The 20,321-nt window shown below is 42.3% G+C and overlaps 1 protein-coding gene across 2 annotated transcripts in view; it reads right to left on the minus strand.

The window, feature by feature from the left end:
- The window catches only part of ccnd2a (cyclin D2, a), a 124,313-nt gene extending 109,499 nt beyond the window's left edge, over positions 1-14,814 (minus strand). For both annotated transcript variants that reach the window (XM_028030237.1, XM_028030227.1), the window contains exon 1: positions 14,692-14,814. The gene's annotated coding sequence lies outside the window, so the exon portion shown is untranslated. The remainder of the gene's footprint in view (positions 1-14,691) is intronic.
- Between the last annotated feature and the right edge of the window lie 5,507 nt (positions 14,815-20,321).

The following is a 20,321-nucleotide window of genomic DNA, read 5'->3' on the forward strand; positions in this document are numbered from 1 at the left end:
ACTGGTTTAGAGGAATGAACGTGGATATCAGGTGTGGAGAAGTCTGGGTAAACGAGGCATCAGGCTAATGGAAGCAGAGTTTCTCTCCAGATGGAAACGTTTCCAGAACCTGATCAATATTTGGATCCATGAGTCTGAATTTCACGATGATGTGATGAAAAACAGAAACTCAGCCTGAGAGAAACGACATGCAGACAGATGACCTCACATGACCTTAGATGACCCATGTGACACTTCCTGCAATGTGTGGCGGTTGCATCCCAGAGTCAAAAGATCACTGGATCTGCAGCTGCAGGCCAGAGGTTCTGCTCGGTTCTGACCGGTCCGGCTGCAGAGGTTAGCAGCCGTCTGAAACCTGAGGCTGAAGTTAGCAGGTTTCTCTGTAGCTAGAAAAAAAAATCTAAACAGGAAATAGAAAAACCACCTAGAACCACCAATAGCCTCCCATTCCTGGAAATCCTCTGAAAATGAATACCCAGAACAGGATGCGCTGCGCCTCTGCCTGCGCCTCTGCCTGCGCCGCTGCCTGCGCCGCTGCCTGCGCCTCTGCCTGCGCCTCTGCCTGCGCCGCTGCCTGCGCCTCTGCCTGCGCTGCCGTCGGGGCCTTTCCATCCTGCTGCTCGCTGATCCACAGCGGCTGCTTTGCTGCCTCTCTCTGCATGCTAGTGGACGTCACAGCTATCGTGACGTCCATGCTAGCTGTCAGGTTAGACCGAGTCAGAACTCAGTCCAACCTGAAGAAACCTGAAATGAGGCTAATGTGGGTTAGCCGGAGCTAAACGTGACATTCTGTTAAAACACAAAGCAGCCTGATGTTCCACTTCATATTAACGCACTGATCAGATCTGACGCCTCTCTTCTTCTGCTTGCTAAAGCTTGCGGTGTGGGGGGGCTCTGGTTCGACGGTTACGCCTCAGATGGTTACACACCTGCAGGCCTCCAACAGCCTGCAGTGGGATCCATCACAACCCAGAACAGACACAATGACACCAAACTGGCGCAGTGCAAGTTTCTCTGTTTAACAGAATTATGTTTCCGGATGTGGAGAAAGACAAAGTTCACTGCAGAGAACCAGAAAATTAACTTCCTGTAGAATTAAATCGATTCATGTTTCGCCACTTGGTAGATTTCTAAACAACCCAGAATATGTATAAAGAAAAATGTGATTTAATGCGTCTAAACATAGAAACATTAGAAGAATTAGTTTTATGGGTTGATGAGCGCAGAGGCGTCCAGTCAGGGACGAATGTTCAACATAAAGAGTTTCATAATGTTTTAGTTTTATAAAGGAAACTACAATATGTACATCTGTATTAATGAACAAACCTCTGCAGAATGAATAAATATGTTATTGAAAACTGGTTTAATCAAAATATTTTCTTTAGCATTAAATCTATTTAAAGTTTTGTAAAGCTTAATTCCAGGTAAATCCTGACCAGACTTTTTGATTTAATGAATTTTAGTATTTAATTGAATGAATAAATATTATTATTATTATTTTATTGTTCTATCCCTGTTGACTTTCTGGCCTGAAGTTCTGAAAGAGTTCTGGATTATAAAACCGTCAGAATGAGAAACTCTGAGCTTCAGATTCACCAACATGAACATCTCCTTCCTCAGATTAAATATTAAACATGCAGCCGTATTGCTGTTGAAAGACTGAATATTAATGCTCTAAACATGAAACCAGAAATCTTCCTGTCAGGGTATTTAACTATGCCAGAAACATGTAACCATAACAACGTGTTAAAGTCAGACTTCAGCACATGATTAAATTTAAAAACTGATGCAATGATTTCTAGATGACAAGATTGTTTTTATTTAGATGCTGAAGGAAATCTGGAGCTATAATTGGCCAAGTTATGAGCAGCATTGCTAAAAACACAAAACAGATTTTTAAAAAATCATTTAAAAATATATTTTTTTCTGTCAAATGATCTGACATATTAAAGGATGATAAAATGCACACAGTCCCATTTTACAGCACAATCATGTACTGTAAAATGACATGAGGGTCATTTTACAGTACATGCAACATGCAGCTGTTAGAAAAATGCTGCATGTTTTAAATTTGACTGCATCTAACTGAATCTGACGCTTTGAAATTGGCCTCTGTCTCTTTAAGAAGTTCCTGCCTTCGTAATTTTACTTTATAAATTAATTTACACTCAAACTGATTCATCCAATTTAGCTCAGATAAACATAATGAAGCTCCAGCAGTTAAACTTTAAGACTGTAGCAATCAAATTCATTAATCTAACTTAATAAATGTTTACAGCTTTAATACTGCAATTATGTAATGTGTGTAATAACATTTTTACTCTCTCAACAATTCATTTGTGTGTTTCAGCCCAAACATGTTAAAGTTCAGAGCATTTTTTTACAGCGTAAAGGCTCTTATTGTGAAGGTTTCCGCTCTGATCCACCATGCGTGCCGGAGCAAGATGGCGTCGCTCCCAGATCGCTGATTAAAGCGAACCTTGAAAAGCTTCTCAGCCTGAACAGCAGCTCTGCATCAGCTCCCAAACCTGCGGCGCGTTTGCGTCCCACACGCTTCTTCCGGTTCACCTGAAAGAGCCACAGCAGCAGCCAATCACAGCCAGGACTTTTGGACCAATCAGTCGTCCGTGTAAATCCTGATTCACTAAGATAAATAAGAACCGATAGCAGCCAGCAGATAAAAGGGAGATTTAGGAAAATACAAGAAAACTTCATACAATAAATACTGGAATTTTGTTCCCTAGTATTTATTAGAATTATAATGCTTAAGAAAATTTAGTTATGCACAGAAATGATCATCATTGTCCATTTTATGTAATTTCTTATGTATTTATTTTCCTTTTAAATGTGATCAGCATTACAAAGCTTGTTTTAACATCTACTGACTGTTTACTTCATTAAGATTTAACTGCAGAAAATATTTTTTTTTCATTATATTTTGTTTGTCTTCTTAAGACTCTATAGTAAAGCCAATAATGTCTTCCAATCACATATTTATCTGGTTATATTGTTAATTTTCCAGTTAACTTTGAACCGTTTTTATTCTCTAAAACCTGATGGACCTTTAGAGAGTTTCCTCTGGGAAATCCTGAATTTCATCTTCAAACTTTAATAAAAACTTCATAATTACAAATCCCACCAACATGAACAATAAAACAAATAATCATTTCATTTCTTAATCATGAATTCATTCAGCTGAAAGAAAAGAAATAAAACAGAAGCGTTTGAGCGTAGAACTGCCATGTGTAGATTCTACAGACGATCTAGTCATTCTAATTACTCAACATCTAACAGCCTCATCTCCACCAATTTTAATGTTTTTATTTTTGCTGGACTCTGGAGAATGAACCCAGAATGTAGTTTTAGTGCCGATATTGAAGTTGATACTGATACATCGTGTATCTATAGCAATTATTTCTATGTTGACCTGTGATAGCCTATATGAACTTTATTCAACTATTTTATCTGAGCACATAAAACGGAACAGTTTAAAAGTGAAGCGTCGTTTAAATGATCACTGGATCCAGTCTGTTTTCAGTGGTTCTGGTTCATTCAGAACTTAGACTCCCAGACTTTATTCAACTTCATTTTCAAATGTATTTTATGTATAAAATTGTTTTGGTTATAAAGTTATGAATAATCGGGGTTCTGGTCATGAGTGGATTCGGTCATAAAGTTCGTTTCTTTGCAGCGGCTTCAGAAGAGACGGCTGTAAAATGAATGCAGCAGCTCCACCTGAAGGCCAACTGCAGGTACTACAGCAGAACGATCCCGTCTGCTCTAAAAGTTCGTCCATCTCTTTAAAACACATCTAGAATCTATCAAGCTAAATTCTTTGAATCTCTGAAAAGAACCGAAGAGCAAAATGAGAGGAAACCTTCAGCAGCGGGTCATTAGGGAACTTGTACTTGCAGGAATTTAAAGCTCTGCATCTCATTGACCAGAGGGGTCCCTCCAGCTACAAGCCCCCTTTGTTGTTGCAGATCAGGATTTTTCCCCTCACCAACTCCCAGCAAGTGGGTCTAATGCATGAAAAGCAGGAAAACATGCGTACTCATGCAAAGAGGCGCGTTTACAGTCCTCTGAGCACTAAAGTACCAGAACTGCACGCATTCTGACACCAAACTGCTCGCTGTGGGATTTTCAGCCACTTTCCCATGAAGGTTGCAAAAGTGACCTGGACTGATTGTGGTGGATAAATGGCCAGAACAAACATCACCTACTGGGACCAGGGACTGCAGAGAGCAATTAGTCTGGCTCTGGAGAGATGTGAACTTTCATAACTTCAGATAAAACTTCATGATTGCGTCATGATTGGCCGTTTCCTGAAGGCCATTTAACAGGAAAAAGCAGGAATTCAGCAAGCTGCGCTGCAATGATCCCGACCATCCACCTGGAGGATTACTGAGAGAGCAGGAAGTCAGCAAACAAGGTCATGTAGCCATAGAAACAACAGGTAAAAGGTGACTGCAGCGCAGTGATGGAAAGCTTTTGGGAATAGATTTGAGTAATTGGACGTTACATCCAGATGAATAGATAATAAATGCACAATCTTTATTACAAAATGAGTAACATTTCACATAATCTGAAATTGCTCCTTTTTGTGGCCAGGTGAGTTTTCTACCTGGGTTTTGATCAGTCTGATTTCTGCTCAAAGAGACGAACAAAGATCCAGATTCATCCCAGATGGTGAAACCGTCCGTCAGCTCGGCGCCGACAGGAAGCTGCAGCTCCTGGTCCGTCTGCGCTTATTAATCATTCATACGTTGTTTAGTTCCAGAAAAGTTAGAATCAAGCTTTCTGAAAACGATTATTGTTACGGAGTTAAAGAACTGCTTCGCTCCACTCCGAGCCGAACCGAACCGAGCCTCCAACATGTCAGAACTATAAAGCTTCACTAAGGAATGTGGGCCGGGGCAGCGAGGGAGTCTGGAGCAGCCGGACTGGTTAAGGGGCCCCACCACCACGCCGTGCCGGAGCACACACTCATCTGGACCTGGAGACAGGGAACTGCGGTCCTGTCCGGTCCAGGAGAGGAAGAGGAAGAGGAAGGCACAGCATTCTTCCTCAACCAGCATGAGTTGCAACACGGATTCATGTCAGGAAATCTTCGAGAAGGAACTGAGCAATGAGCAGGAAACTGAAACAAGGCTGGGTGTGTGTCGTAGAAGCACGCACGCACGCACGCACGCACGCACACACACACACACACACACACACACACACACACACACACAGCCCTGCTTGCTCAAGCAGACATGGAAAATTACAGGAAGAAAACACTTGTGGCTTCAATCCTGCGTTTACTGTTGAAGAAATGAGAATGAAAATAAAAGAGGAGCTTTGGTTCCCATTAATAAGATGGTTAAAGGTTAAAGGTCATCATTAAACAGCCAACATAGCAATAAAAAAGCAACCAGACAGATTAATAAAAGGACAGTACGTGGATGTTGCTTGTCCAGTTTAACAGCCAGAAACAAATACAAAAGTTCTCAGAGCTTTTGTGTGTAAAAAAAAAAAAGATGAAATGATTAATTACATTAAAAAAGTTTCCACAAAGTCCTGGCCCTATACGTTACATTTTACACTATTACAGCAATCAGTAGATTGCTAATCTATAACTGTGGAATCGAAGCTTTGTGGTCCTTTATTTTTAGGAAAGTAATCGGCCAGTCAGAGATGTTGCTCTGCGGTCACTAGGCAGAATTTGACCAGTTATTTTCCTCTTTTTGTTGCATTTTCTTCAACTTGAAATGAAAAGCAGAATAAATTGTGATTATTTTCTGACTAATTAAAACCTCAGAACCATGAAAACACAGGAAGTCGTCTTCAGGCCGCTGAGATTCTGTAACTAACTTCAGATTCAAGTTTCAGATGAAACGAGTTTTCAGAAAATGAAAGAAAAAGAAAATGGATGAAGAAAAAGAACCAAAGGTTAAAGGTGACGCATTTTTTAGTGATGTGTGCTGGACAAGAGGAGGCGTAGCGTCACTAGCTTCAGATAATTATTCATTTTTTGCCAAGGGCCACAAATGGCCCCCAGGCCGCCCTTTGAACACCTTAATCTAAAGCACGTGTCAAACTAAAGGCCCGCAAGATCATTTTATATTATTGTTACTAATGGCCCGGCGATATGGATGACAATAAACTACGGATCCCATAATGCAGCGCTTCAGCTGCCTTGCTGATAAAGTCTAGCGTCTGTTGAAGTTGAAGTTATTGAAGTTAGTCCCTCATGATGCCAAAGAGAAAAGTTGATTCTGAAAACAGAACCTTTCAGAACCGACGGGAGGCTGAGTACATGTTTACTGACATGGCCGGTAAACCCGTTTGTCTCATTGGTGGCGCTAATGTGGCTGTATTTACAGAATTTAATCCAAGACGGCACTCTGAGACAAAACATCAGGATAACCTGAAAGAGCTGAATGCAGAGCAGAAGATATGAAAAGTAGGAGAGTTAAAGAAGAATCTGACATTTCAGCAAACCGTGTGAGATCGCCAGAGCAGCCCGGCTTTTCACCGACGGAGAATTTCTGAAGAGCTGCATGATCAAGGTGTGCGACGACGTACGTCCAGACAAAAAGCAGATGCTGGTAAATGTAAGCCTGAGTAGAAATACAGTTTGTGAGATGGCCACTGATTTAAGAACACAGTTGAGTGAAAGAAGCAAAGACTTTATTGCATACTCTCTTGCTGTGGATGAAAGTACTGACATGACTGACACTGCACAGCTAGCCATCTTCATCCGTGGACTGGACTCCGATTTGCGCCTTACAGGGGAAATATTGGACATTAAATCGACGCACGGGACAACGACCGGAAAGGACATTTTTGAAAACGTATGTCAAAGTAACCGACATGAAACGGCCCTGGAACAAACTTGCTGGACTTACCACTGATGGAGCACCGGCTATGTGCGGTGAGAAAAGTGGACTAGTGGGAAGAATGTGAGTAAAGATGCAGAACTGTACTGGTGAGTTAACAGCATGTCGCTGCATTATACACCAGGAAGCACCATGTGGCAAAGTCCTGAAGATGGACCATGTAATCAGCCCTGCAACACAAACTGTAAACTTTATCCGAAGTAAAGGTTTACATCACCGGCAATTTCAGTCCTTTCTACGGGAGACAGATTCAGAGTTTGCCGACATTCCTTATCACACAGAGGTATGTTGGCCAAGTCGGGGAAACGTTCTCAACAGAGTTTCTGGGCTCAGCAACGAAATCTGTCAGTTCATGGACAGTAAAGGAAAAGACTCTTCCGTTTTGCGGGATGAAAAGTGGAAATGTGAGTTGGCGTTTCTGGCTGACATAACAGCTCATTTTAACGCCTTAAACCTCCAGCTCCAGGGAATTTACCGCATGATCACTGACATGCATGACGCAGTGAAGGCTTTTCAAATGAAGCTGCTTTAATGGGAGACACAAATGCACCAGAGCAACTTGCCCCACTTTCCCTGTTGCCAAGTAATGCTGAACCAAGTCGGCACAACGGTGTTTCCAAATGTGCACAAGTTCGAACGGCGCTTTGGTGACTTTGAAGAACAAAAACAACATTTCCAGTTGACTCGCAGCCCATTTGCAGATGATAAAGACCAGGAAGAACAAGAGGACACAAGGAGGCCCCACTGCCTGAAACCCACACCACCTACCTGCCATGAGCCGCCGCCAGGGGGCAGCATACTCTGCTTGTTAATAGCTCATAGTAAATATATTTGTATTTACTCAAATAAATAAAAACTATTCTTCAGAAATCACAAACCTACTAATAACATTAATAAATAAGAAAAATATTACCAATAATTAATAATAAGGCTTTAACTTCCACTAAAAGCTTTGAACAACAGTTTGAATTAATCTGTTTTATCTGATGATCTTATCTGGAACAGCTAATCTTTGATTGAAGATTGATTTGAAGGCTGAAGATTAAGTTATTTTTTGTCTAAGTTCTAATAAAATGAAAGCCATAAATACTAAAGATATGTTTTTGCTTTTACTGACAAAATAATTATTGCTTATTGAAGAGCTGACAAAATTTTGCTTTCAGTGATTATTAATTATTTATTCCTAATTTGAGGGAGTTTGTCCTTAAATATGATTTTGATCATATTTAATGACTTGTCATTATTATAATGGTTTACCGTTTTAAATGTGCAAAGTACATTTAGATTTCAGTATTCACTTCATTTAAACTTTTTATTTTTGTATTTATTTATTCGGTTGCACGGTGACTCAGGTGGTTCTGGGTTCGAATCCCAGCCTCTTCTCTCTGGGGGCTCCAGCTTCCTCCCTTTAGGTTGTTGGTCTCCCGGAATTTGATCTGATGTTAAGAACTTTTGTTTCTGTATGAAAGGCGCTCCACTAAGATTGATTGATTGATTGATTGATTGATTGACATCCTGTCCACAGACTCTGAAATGTTATTGAGTCGGTGCATGGCTGCTTCATGACCACTAGAGGTCAGGCTTCTACCATCTATGAAGAGACTCCTGAATGAAAGCCAACTGTTTCTTCTCCAAGGTGAACATCGTTTATAGATTTATATCATTATTCTACGGATGGAAAGCTAAATTTAAAAGAAATGTTTATGGTAACAAATGTTGGTTTAACTCAGAAATAACTGGCAGCTGTTATAATAACTTACTATGAATTTATTGACTATTTAAAAATGAGACTCTTTTAGTCAAACATTTGACTGCTGCAGCAGTTCTCATTTGTCTCTCTCTCACACACAAACACACTGGAAGAATGTGTGTGTGTGTGTGTGGGTGTGTGTGTGTGTGTGTAAACCCCCGGCTCTGTGGCGGAGGTAGAGACGAGCAGCTAAAGCAGTAAACGGTGGAAGCGGTCGGGCCGCAGAGACAGAGTGTTCCCCGCTGAGACAATCAGGAAGTTTCAGCATCACTCTGCAGAGTCAGCAGCCATGAAACCAGAAGAAAACAAGACACACCTTCATCACAGCTGGAGCGTCTTCCTCTCTCTCCTGATTACTTTAAACAAGAAGAGCGTGTCACGCCTCGCAGGCCAGACAAATGAACGCCCTGCGCATCGTACACTAATGTGAAAAATATGCAGAAAAGCTGCGCTACACTGGCTGCTTTACACATTCATTATGAAACCACGTTTTTTTCTCTGTGATTTATATTCAAGAACAGCACCGTGCTTCCAATTACACCAACATTTTTCCACCCTTAAAGGGATGATATTATGTTCAATTTCAGCTGGTTTGCACTTTTATTCCAGGCCTCTGAAGGAGTTCAGAGAAACGACCAGAAAAATCCTGATTCAGTTTAAAACCAGGAGGAGCAGAAGGTCCTCACAACGTAGGGTTTACTGGAAAACGGTCCTTACTAATGCTAACACACACACCTACACACACACCTACACTTACCGTATTTTCCGCACTATAAGTTGCACCTAAAAACCTTCAATTTTCTCAAAAGCCGACAGTGCGCCTTATAACCCACTGCGCCTTATATATGGACCAATATTGAGCCACAACAGGTCTGGCAACTACGGTAAGCAGCTGCCGACTTCATTTTCTCCCGTAGATGAAGAAGCGCGCGGTGCATGCTGGGTTTTGTGTAAAGACCCCAAAATGGCTCCTATTAAGAGACACGTTACGACGCAGAGTCTAAGCTCAAGGCGATCAGTGACGCAGTAGAAACACGGGAACAGAGCAGCAGCAGAGAATTTAACATGAACCAATCAATGGTTATAGTGGAAGTGGATCTATATTGTGATTTGATTTACAGTAACAGTATCAGACTGTTTTTTACGTGTTTATTGAATTGAGGAAAAGTTGCCCTCCACTATATGTTACACCTTGCTGTTGTTAAAAGATAAACTGTGTCACCAAAATACCATGTCACTGATTTTACCTCGGGGAAAATAATAAAACAGCTTTTTATTCATTTTGGGAATGAAGGGAGTTTTCAGAACGCTGTTTTGTAATCTATTAATAAAGTTTGACTGACCTATCTGACTGTTTTGTTGACATTCCCTTTAGCACAGCTCCATCTAATGATGCATAACGTAACCCAGCCTCTACTGTAGCGTCTATTCTATGAGCCTTATAATGTGGTGCGCCTTATAGTGCGGAAAATACGGTACTTATAAGATCAGGAAGGAGCTCCAGTAGCAGTCAGTCATGCAACTCATCTAAGGAGGTCTCTGACTGAATACTGTTGCTGTATGACAGGCCTATGCTAACATGCTAACAGCTCAACATCCAGCCAGCAGAAACGATATTCCACAGTAACACGACGACATCTTCAGCTGCTAGCAGCTCTGCTGATCCGCCTCCTTCGCTTTAGCTGCTGCTTTTTAAATCCCTTACATGGTCAGAGAGACATCAATACCTTGTCACCATGGTTACGCATCATAACATCTATCCAAAGGAAAGAAAAGTAAAAATCCAGAGCCAGAAGGAACAAAGATCCAAACAGCAACAATTCAACCAGGAAATGAATAAGAACCAGCAGAGCTGCTCTGACACGCTGCCACCAGGAGGCGCTGTTCTGCAATAACTTCAGTTCAATCACAATAACCTTTATTAAGCGTGAACCAACACACAGAGCAGCAGTTCTAACGCCAGGCCGAGCAGACCTTCACGATCCATCGGACAAACGGAACCATATGGTGGACTTGGTCCAACCGTCCAACTGTAAAATCATCCAACCATCCAACTGTCCAACCGTCCAACTGTAAAATCATCCAACCATCCAACTGTCCAACCGTCCAACTGTAAAATCATCCAACCATCCAACTGTCCAACCGTCCAACTGTAAAATCATCCAACCATCCAACTGTCCAACCGTCCAACTGTAAAATCGTCCAACCATCCAACTGTAAAATCGTCCAACTGTAAAACCGTCCAACTGTCCAACCATCCAACTGTATAACCATCCAACGTCCAACTGTCCAATCGTATAACCATCTAACGTCCAACCGTCTAATCATCCAACTGTAAAATCGTCCAACCGTCCAACTGTCCAGGTCGTCTCCGATGACAGTCAAAGTCCAGGCATAAATAATATGGTTGAAATTCAAACTGGCTGCTGCAACAGTTACAGTAATTATTACAAAACACAAAAGTCTCCAGTTGAACCCAGAGAGGAAACATTTAGATTTCATTTCATCCAGATGGAAAATGTTTCTCAGCTGCTCAGCATCTTTCAGATCTGAAGTTAGGCTGGTTGTTGCTTTGCGACTTTGTTGTAACATTTTCATCCTGACGGTTTTTAACCTCAAACCAAATTAAACTTCCACATCTGCAGACAATAAAGGCCTGACAGAAGTTTGCTGTTTGGCAGAAGGAGTATGACTGGAAAGGTTTTTAAGATTTTTGATCTAAAATTTTTTTTTAAATTGATGTAGAAATTAGTTTTTTAATAAGATTTAAAAATCTTTCAACCTTAGAGATTATTAAACTGCTGCAGCTTCCTAATCACAGAAGCAGTTGCTGTCCAACATCTGCCACATGAAGATTACTGTTATTGTTATTACTGCAGAAAGTTTCAGCTCAAACTCCAAATCTTTTTGCTCCAGTGCGGTGCGTCACGCCCACGCTGCTGCTGCAGGTTGCTGCTGCAGGCTGCTGCTGCAGGCTCAGCCTCTCTGGGCTCTGATGAGGAACCTTCCTCCTGACGCCTCTTCTCCACCTGCAGCTCGTCTTCCTCTCTGCTCGACACGCCGCACGTTTAAAGTCATCAAACCACCAAAACCGCGTCAGGCAGGCGCCTTGTTTTGTTCAGCTGCTGTTCCAGGAAGCGATGACGTCGATGAGCTTCAATTAAGCTGGTTATCTAGCAGAGCAGATCATTATGAACAGCAACCCATCACCAACAAGCAGCACTCTCCGTCTGATCGCCAACACAAGAAACATTTGGCAGGAAATGAAAGTGTGCTGCATGAAATGCAAAACAACAAGAATCAGTCGGATGAAGCGGTTTTCCAGCTGCAGTGATGTGCATGAGCAGCACAGCCAACCACAGGCCTGCCATCTGCAGCTCAGCTGTTCTTCAAGACAACATCCGGCCTGCCGGGCCGCAGCCTTCACACAGCTCAGATGATGATGCAACTCAAAGCGGTCTAGTTCAAGTCAGCTCCTTTCTTAGTAAAAATAAAGCAGAACCCAGAATAATGCAGACGCCACAGAGCAGCACGGTGCATTGTTCACTGTTAGAGGCTAAATGCTAAAGCAGCTAGCAGCCATCTACTTCACTTCCTGTCGGTCAGACAGAGCCAGCGGTCTCCGCCTGGACAGGACGCCTGTCCATCGCAAGAAGACAGAAAACAGAGCAGGCATGAAATCATCTTTAGGTTTATACAAAAACCTTTCCATAAAAAAATAACTACACTGACATCACAGTGCAATCAAAACTCAAACAGTACTGAACACGATGTAGTGCACATGCCAGGCCAGCAGGGGGCAGAGAAACACTTGGCCTGCACAGAGGTGCACAAATGATGTGGCGCCTATAACCTCTGCTTGTTTGCTGACAGCAGAAATGTTGCACAATGAGCAGATTTTGCTTTACTGCTTCATATAATGTGACCAGGTTCATACAGAATTGAGGTCGGCCATTTTGTGCTGCGCTGTGAAAAACCAGACCTGATCCTACTGATGTCATCGTTTACAAATGTTTTCTGTTGCACAGACATGAAGTTTCATTCAGGAGCCCGTAGTCACACTTTTGCAATTTTGTCCCGGCAAAATGTTATTACCTTGGAGGCAAGAGATAAAAACTGCAGCACCACATTAGTGTTGTTCTGTCCTGGTGTTGATGTGTAAACGGCCTCAGACCAAACCGGTTCTCCAGAGTTCTGCCACTTTACAGGGTTTTTTCCCACCAGTCCACTTTCACCCAACTCCAGTAAGTCTGCCTAGAAAGCCAGGTCTGTTTGGGGAGGTGTGAATGCATAATTAACCAAAAGCAGGAAGTGGACTACAGCACAGGGCATTCTGGGTAAATACAACCAAAGCTAATATGTTAGCCTAGTGCTAGCAGCAGAAATGGCTCCTTTTCTTTAGCCAAAGACTAAAGAGAAATCCTCCAACCGCTAAAATCTGACGCCTCCATCTTGTTTCCATCTGGTGAAGAAGGACGTTTTGCTCAGTTTCTTCTTCAGAGGTTTTTGTGTCGGTTCCTTCAGCGGTTCTTGGTGCAGCGCCCCCTGAAGGTTGAGTCCGCCCGATCAGGTGTAAATGTTGCAACGTGTTAAAAAACATCACAAACTGTAATAAATATCTATTACATTAAATTTGCTGTAATTTTTTATTATCATTTTTAGGTTTTAAAAGAAAGATAAAAACATTGCAAATTTTTTCCTAGAGCTTGTGTATTTTTCATCATTTTTAGAAGATTATGTAAAAAAGCTTCTAGTTTCCCACCTGATGATAAAACAAACTGATCAATCAAACTATTACTGGTACGTTAGGTGTCGTTCTGCTGCAGCATGCATCAGATGAAATTTACAGGTTGATGTTAGTAAGTAGGCGTATGAGTGACTGGATGAGGAAGACCTCTAACCGACATCAGCTCCATTCCTCACTGGGTCGCAGACAGACAGACAGACGGAGGAAGAAGAACCGCAGTGAGGATGAAGATGAACCCAGAGCAGGTCAACATGAATGCATCACATTTCCACACAGCTTAGAGTGAAACCAGATGAACGCAGCGCAGGTGTTCAAACTTCACCTGAACTCACAGCAGCCTCTGCCAAACCGCCCCGCTTCCCAGCCGTTGTTAGAGGAAGCCAGCGCTCCTCCTCTTCCTCAGCCCTGCCTCCTTCAGGGTGGGCGTGCAGAAAGCACACACACACACACACACACACACACACACACACACACACACACACACACACACACACACTCCACAGCGAGGCTGAGGCCACATCCGTTCAGAGAACATTTATTTCTGAAGCTCACAGCGCAACATCCAGGCTGCAGGTCCCTGCAGCGCCGCTGGGGGCAGCAGCGGCGCCTTGCTGCGTTAACAGTGAAGCAGATTTAAAGTCCATCATTTTACTGACAAATCTGAAATTTCAGAGCCAAACTGTCACCATCAAGGTGACTGCTGATTATTCCTGCAGTTTCTACACAAACCCGGAGCTTTTAAACCATAATTGGACCCTTTTCTCCCGCTAATATGTACCTGCTGCGGGTCCAAATGGAGCCATTTGAGCTCAGGTTCTGTTCGGAGCTCTGACGCAGTAAAAGCAGATTAATAACAATCTGTCAGTGATTTCCTCTGAACTCTGACCCGTCAGCAGCCAGCCAGGACCCGAACCAGAACCAGAGTTTGTACTGGAGCAACTCCTACATGTGCAACAAGTCAGAACCTCTGGCCCATTCTCTAAAGCAGCCTTAGCTGAAGCTTCTGTCTTGGTGGGTTTCAGATGAGCGGTTAGGTTCGGTTCGGTTCGGTTCGGTTCTGTCAGCCTCTTCCAAACAGAACCAGGTCGATCTGGAGCGCAAAGTTTCCAGCCTGACTGTGGCGCCATCACTCCCAAGATGGACACGGTGTCCCCGAACTCCCCCCGGTTCGGCTCCGGTTCGGTCCGGGAACATGTCAGCTGATTTCCACCCGCAGCCTCAGCTACTCGGCCACCTGAGCACGCGCTCGCAGCAGCAGGCGCGAGCTGCCAAACTGCACCGACAGAAACCCGAACTCGGATCATTCTCACCTGGTTCTGGCGGTTCGGTTCGGGTTCAGCTCAGCGCAGCACCGCGGCGTTCCTCCGAGGTTCGCAACCAGAAAAAAGTGGGTTTTAAAAAGCAGCGTGGAAGAGTTGTTTACAAAGTCGAACCGTGAACTGTGATTGGTCCAGAGGAGCGAAGTCTCCGCCCCGAACCCCGAACCTGGGTCAACGGGCCCGGTCCAGAACCTGGATCCGCAGCCAGACAGAGAGGCTGGGCCTCATCGGAACCCCGGACTCAAACGGTTCCTTTGGGTTTTATTTTTAAAGGCACATTTAGCAAAAACAGTTTATTCACTTCATTTATTTTCTGCTTCAGTGCTGCTGCCTCCACACGTCCCGGTCCCGGTCCCGGTCCAGAACTTGGTGTCATTCTTACTTCTTTTTGCTAGAAAAAACCAACAGCACACAAATGATTGACTCCTGTTTACATTTACTATAAAAATGTTTTTTCTCCACTCAATATTAAATGGTACCAGAAGTCATTAAAATAAGAAACGTATTTCTGCAATGCTTTAAATTTACTTAACTTAAAGGGATCCACGATTAGCTGTAACAATAGATATTTGAGAAATATTTATTTTAGATGTAAAAACAATACAGTAGGTTTTTAAAATAAATTTTAATAAAATATCGTCACATGGACGTCCAGGTTGTATAATTGTACTTAAAAGTATGTATATGTATACATGCCTGCACATATGTGTGTGTGTGTGTGTGTGTGTGTGTGTGTGTGTGTGTGTGTAGCCTATATATGTGCACATTAACGTGTGTATTGATGCAGTCACTCTATCATTGGCATCCAAGTTGGTTTGCCATCCACCAATAAAACACAAAAGAAGAAGAATGTCCCTCCAGCTCTGTGTCCAGCCCGTCTTCAGTCTGGACCGGCGGCAGTAGCATTAGCTCCGTTAGCATTTCAAGGAGCTTCCACTGCTGCCTGTCAATGTTTCTCTCAGCACCTTTCGCTCACTAGCAGGCAGCAGCAGCGGGAAATAGAAACTTTGTGGATCAAAACTGTCTGCAGGTATTTGGTTTTAGCTCGTTAGCGATCACCGATTAGCGCTTTCATCAGTTTTGCTGGTTGACAAAGTCTTCTGGCGAGAAATGTTGAGGGCACAAATGTAGGTCCTTTGGAAGTTGTGTTCAGCGATCTCCCACTCTGCTCTTCTTTTTTCATGTGCTTACAGCCAACAGCGACACAGTGTGGCGTTATCTGAAATTACACCAGGCAAGCGCAACATGATGACCAGCAGCGGAGGTAAAGTTAGCCTTCCTGTGTTTACTCTGTAGACTCCAACACAGAACGGACCAAAACGCATCATCAACCCACCAGGTGAAAAAATGGCGACCGCCGTGTTTGAAAATAGACATTTTGGAAGTAATTATGAGTTTTGATGTGTCACAAGCAGCTATTTTTAGTTAGTGGGAAAATTCCAACATATTTTGGCCAACATGTTGATCCTTTTAAGAAAGAAAAAAGTAAAAAGAAATGATAAATACTTTTGCAAACTTAAAATGACCTTAAGGTATACTTTTCCTAAATTCAAATGTTCCAGCCCAGTGTGAAAAGTACTAAAATGTACGAGGTCCTACATGTGCTATGCTGATGCTCAAGCACACTTAATGAAATGAACTTTATGTTTGCTGCTTTTTGTGGCATTTAGACATTCTGTGTTTGCTAGTTTTATGTTTTCTGCTGTCTGTACAGTTCGGCACGTGGCTCAGTCTTTCTGTTTTAAAAATGCGTTTGAATAAACTTGTCTTGACTTGGTGTTGATGTTGAGGAGAAAACTGAGTCCGAAAGGTTTCCAGTCTGAAGCTCACAGCTGGGTAGAAATTCATTAGAAAGCCGTTTTTCTGGGCAGATTATTGCACAAGGCATGTAATGCCATTATATGTAAACCATATGAAATCTGCCTAAAACGTCACAAGTCAAAGCAAGGTTTTTTCTTTTAGAGCAACCACATGTTTTCCTGCATGGAACTGCTGCTGGACGAAGAGCAACGCCGAAAGTTTCTAGTTAAAGAGCCAAAAACAAGTTGAAGCTCCAGATTCTGAATTTCAGCACAGAGAAAACAAGAACAGCCACTTTCTGTTTGATGCCATGCTGCTCAGGAAATCCCACATTTCCTGCTCTGCTCATCAGATTCAGGCAGATTTCTTATTTTATTGTTTGTGTTGATTTACTGAGAAATGAAATGAGACTTTTTCCTCACTCTTCAGAGGTAATAATGCAGTGATTATGCAATATGTAATAATTCTCTCTCATTGTTCATAACAGCCAAGTAGCTTCTGCAGAGCACTGCCAGTCCAGCTTTTCCTGTACAGTCAAACCCAGGCTGCATTTACTGCATTAAGAGGGAATTTATGGGAGTTATTTCAGTAACATGAGCACTGAATCAGAAAATATCGATCATGTCTTCCTCCTGGAAGTGAGCTCCGGTCTGTTTATGCGTCATGAAAAACATCTTCTACGTCTCTGATCCCCCAGGAGAAACATCTGATGCTGCAGCTGATCAATGCAAAGGAATCAAGAGTTTGTTTTCTCCAGGCCAACGGAGAGTTTCTAAAACTTCTATGCAGCTTATTTGGTGAGAAACTGTCCAATAAGTTAGAATCAAACATCATGTGTGAAACAGCTGAAAGTGAAAAGAAGACAAACATTTTCAAATTCACAGTGAAACCTTTAAGGTTACATTTATGTTGTCTTTAACAATGTTCACATTTTGTTCTTTGATTTTATTTCCTAAACCTTCTTCAGTTAGTTTACAAAGTCTTAATTCTATGTTCTCTATTTCTGGTCGTTTTTAATTTATGTGTGTTTCAGTGAGTTCTGTGATTGTTTTAATTATTGTTTTGCAGCGATGTGCCTTTTAGCCAGGTTCTCACTGAAAATCACATTCTGCCATTTTATCTCAAGGATTTCCTGCTGAAATAATTCAGTAATAATATTTCTGTGGTTATGTTTGGTTAGATTCGACTCGCTTGTTCACGTCTTGGTATTCTGTGTGCTCACATCTTTGTGTCTTGTTTTTAAGGTATATTTGGTGTTTAAATTATTAAAATGTGCAGCTTGAGGCGTTTATGGTCTGAAAACTGGGGCTCCACAGAACACACGCCTCACTTTTATTTCTTGCATTAAAATTTTCTGCATCTCTCATGCTTCAGTGAACGTCACACATATTTCTGTAATTAATGAACATGAATTTAACAGGACGGAGGACGAGATGGACTCACCGGCTGAGTGAGTCCATTAACTGATTGACTCTATCAAATCCCGGAGGTAAGGCAGCGCTAAAAGGGAAAATATTTCCTCAAATCCATATGTAAATTTCTAAATGATATTCAGTATTGACATGATAACAGACGCAGAGCTGCAGTATCGCTCACATGGTGCCATTACACTGTTGGTAAGTCCCAGGTGATGAAAGCAGCCGGTCCTCCTGGTACCAGAGTTCAGTGAAGTCCTGCTGGGTTTCTGCTGTTAGTGGAGAGAAGAAAGCACCGACAACCTGGCAGGAAAAGACGCAGCTACACTGAAGCTAAACACACTGCTGCCTCAGGACATTTGTTCTTACATCAGAATGATCAGGAGAGTTTCTTTCAGTCCAGACGCTCTTTTCATGTCGCCGAATTCAGAAAAAATAATGGCAGCTGATAATGGACATGCTAACCAAACTGACAGGCTAATTTATTTAAATCTTCTTTCCAGCCAGAGAACAATAAAAGCTCCAGTCAGTTTCATCATGCACCAACTCCAGGGGGTTTGGCCCAACCTGTGATTGCTCCATTTCACGGCCGTTCAGCACCAGGGGGCGAAGCAGTCAAAGGAGCAGGTGGAAGGCCGCATGTTGCCTGATTCACTCACAGACATGCAGTCAGGCTCCAGAGCGTTGTGGAGGGAAGACCGCTAATGACTGAGCTTCTCCCTGAGAATCCACAGCAGGATTCTGCTGCTTCTCACGTTTAGACCCAAACCTTCCTGATGCAGGTGACTGACGGGAAGCAGTAGCTGCTTCCCGTCAGTCACCTGCAGCGCATCACTCATTGCCATGGAAACGAATAAACGCATCAACTGGACCAGTTCTAACAAAACCTCTTCCTACTTCCTACAGTGGATAGCTGTGCTGCAGCTAATTCTAGCTTGTAAACCATCATATATTGATCTTTGGTTCTGCTTGTGTAAAAGCTGTTTGGTTTGGCTGCTGTGTCTTTAGGCACCACAAGGGGGCGACAGCGCCCTTCCTCCAGCTCTGATTGGCCTGATTGATCTGATTGATTGATTGATTTTATTGATCTGATTGATCTGTACTTCCTGCTGAGAATCCTGCAGCAGTCCAGATGTGGTTTTATTCTGGAATCAAATCCATTCTGGTCTTAAAGCTGCAGGAGGAAAATCTCTGCTGTTTGCTGTGAATATTATTTTCTCCAATCGCCTCCTGAGGTTTCTGATATTGTTCAAATCTTATGCTGAGAGACTAAACAAACCTTTCCAGCTATTTGAACAGTTCTCTAGTTTTATAATCTTTATTCAGTTTTGTTCAAAATATTCATGCACATCTTCATAAAGATATAAAAAGAGATAAAAATGTTGACTTTCTTCTCAGTTTTGACCCAAACTTAGAGAAGGAACCATGTTGTTCAGTCTGAAAATTGCAAACCAGGAACTTCAGCAGAGAAAGATCTGATTCACTCAACCAGATGATTAAAAATAACAAAAATAAAATGTCTTTTCAGATTTTAGGGGATTATTACAACATCTACAACATGTGTTCATATGGGATTTTTGTGCAACACTGAATGTTATGTTTAGTACAAACTGTTCATAAACCCTTAGAAAACAAACAAACCCATCTTATCTTCACTCCGACCCGCTATGGCCCACCTGTTTGTGTTTTCTTCATGTTTTCTATGTCTGGGTCTCACAGGGTTAATGAATCACTCTGAACTTCAGTCTGCACTTTATTTCACCACAAGGTTTCAGGACGAAGCGCCAGCTGCATTTTCACCAACGTCCTGCAGGCAGCCTGGTTTCATCTGCGCCTCATAAACACGTCTCACTTCCAAATATTGTTTCTGCTTCTGGGTTTGTTTTGATCTGACAGAGTTTTCCAGGTTTGATCTGACAGAGTTTTCCAGGTTTGATCTGACAGAGTTTTCCAGGTTTGATCTGACAGAGTTTTCCAGGTTTGATCTGACAGAGTTTTCCAGGTTTGATCTGACAGAGTTTTCCAGGTTTGATCTGACAGAGTTTTCCAGGTTTTGCTTACAGGAGGTTTTCTGGAGCTCAGCTCCTCCAGGTCTTGCAGCTAAACGTGTTGGTATCTGCTTCTACATGTCATAGCTGTTAGTGACTTCAGCTCTGTTTCATGTTTCTGGCAGATAACTGCGTTTCTGTGGATGATCTGCAGATGCTCACAAACTTCTTCTTTTCTTTTCTTTCCAAGATGCACCAACAGGTTGTTATTTTTAATTTTTCTAAAAATATACAAACAGCATTTTTTCCTAAACTGTAGGAAGTTCATTTATTCAAAGTGTTTATTAATAAATAAAGAATTCCCCGTCAGCCTTTTGGCTCTAACTGTTCTGGGTGGAAGTGATGCTGCTGGTTTCTG

Source organism: Xiphophorus couchianus, chromosome 2 (assembly GCF_001444195.1).
Source record: "Xiphophorus couchianus chromosome 2, X_couchianus-1.0, whole genome shotgun sequence".
In the NCBI taxonomy this organism is placed as follows: domain Eukaryota; kingdom Metazoa; phylum Chordata; class Actinopteri; order Cyprinodontiformes; family Poeciliidae; genus Xiphophorus; species Xiphophorus couchianus.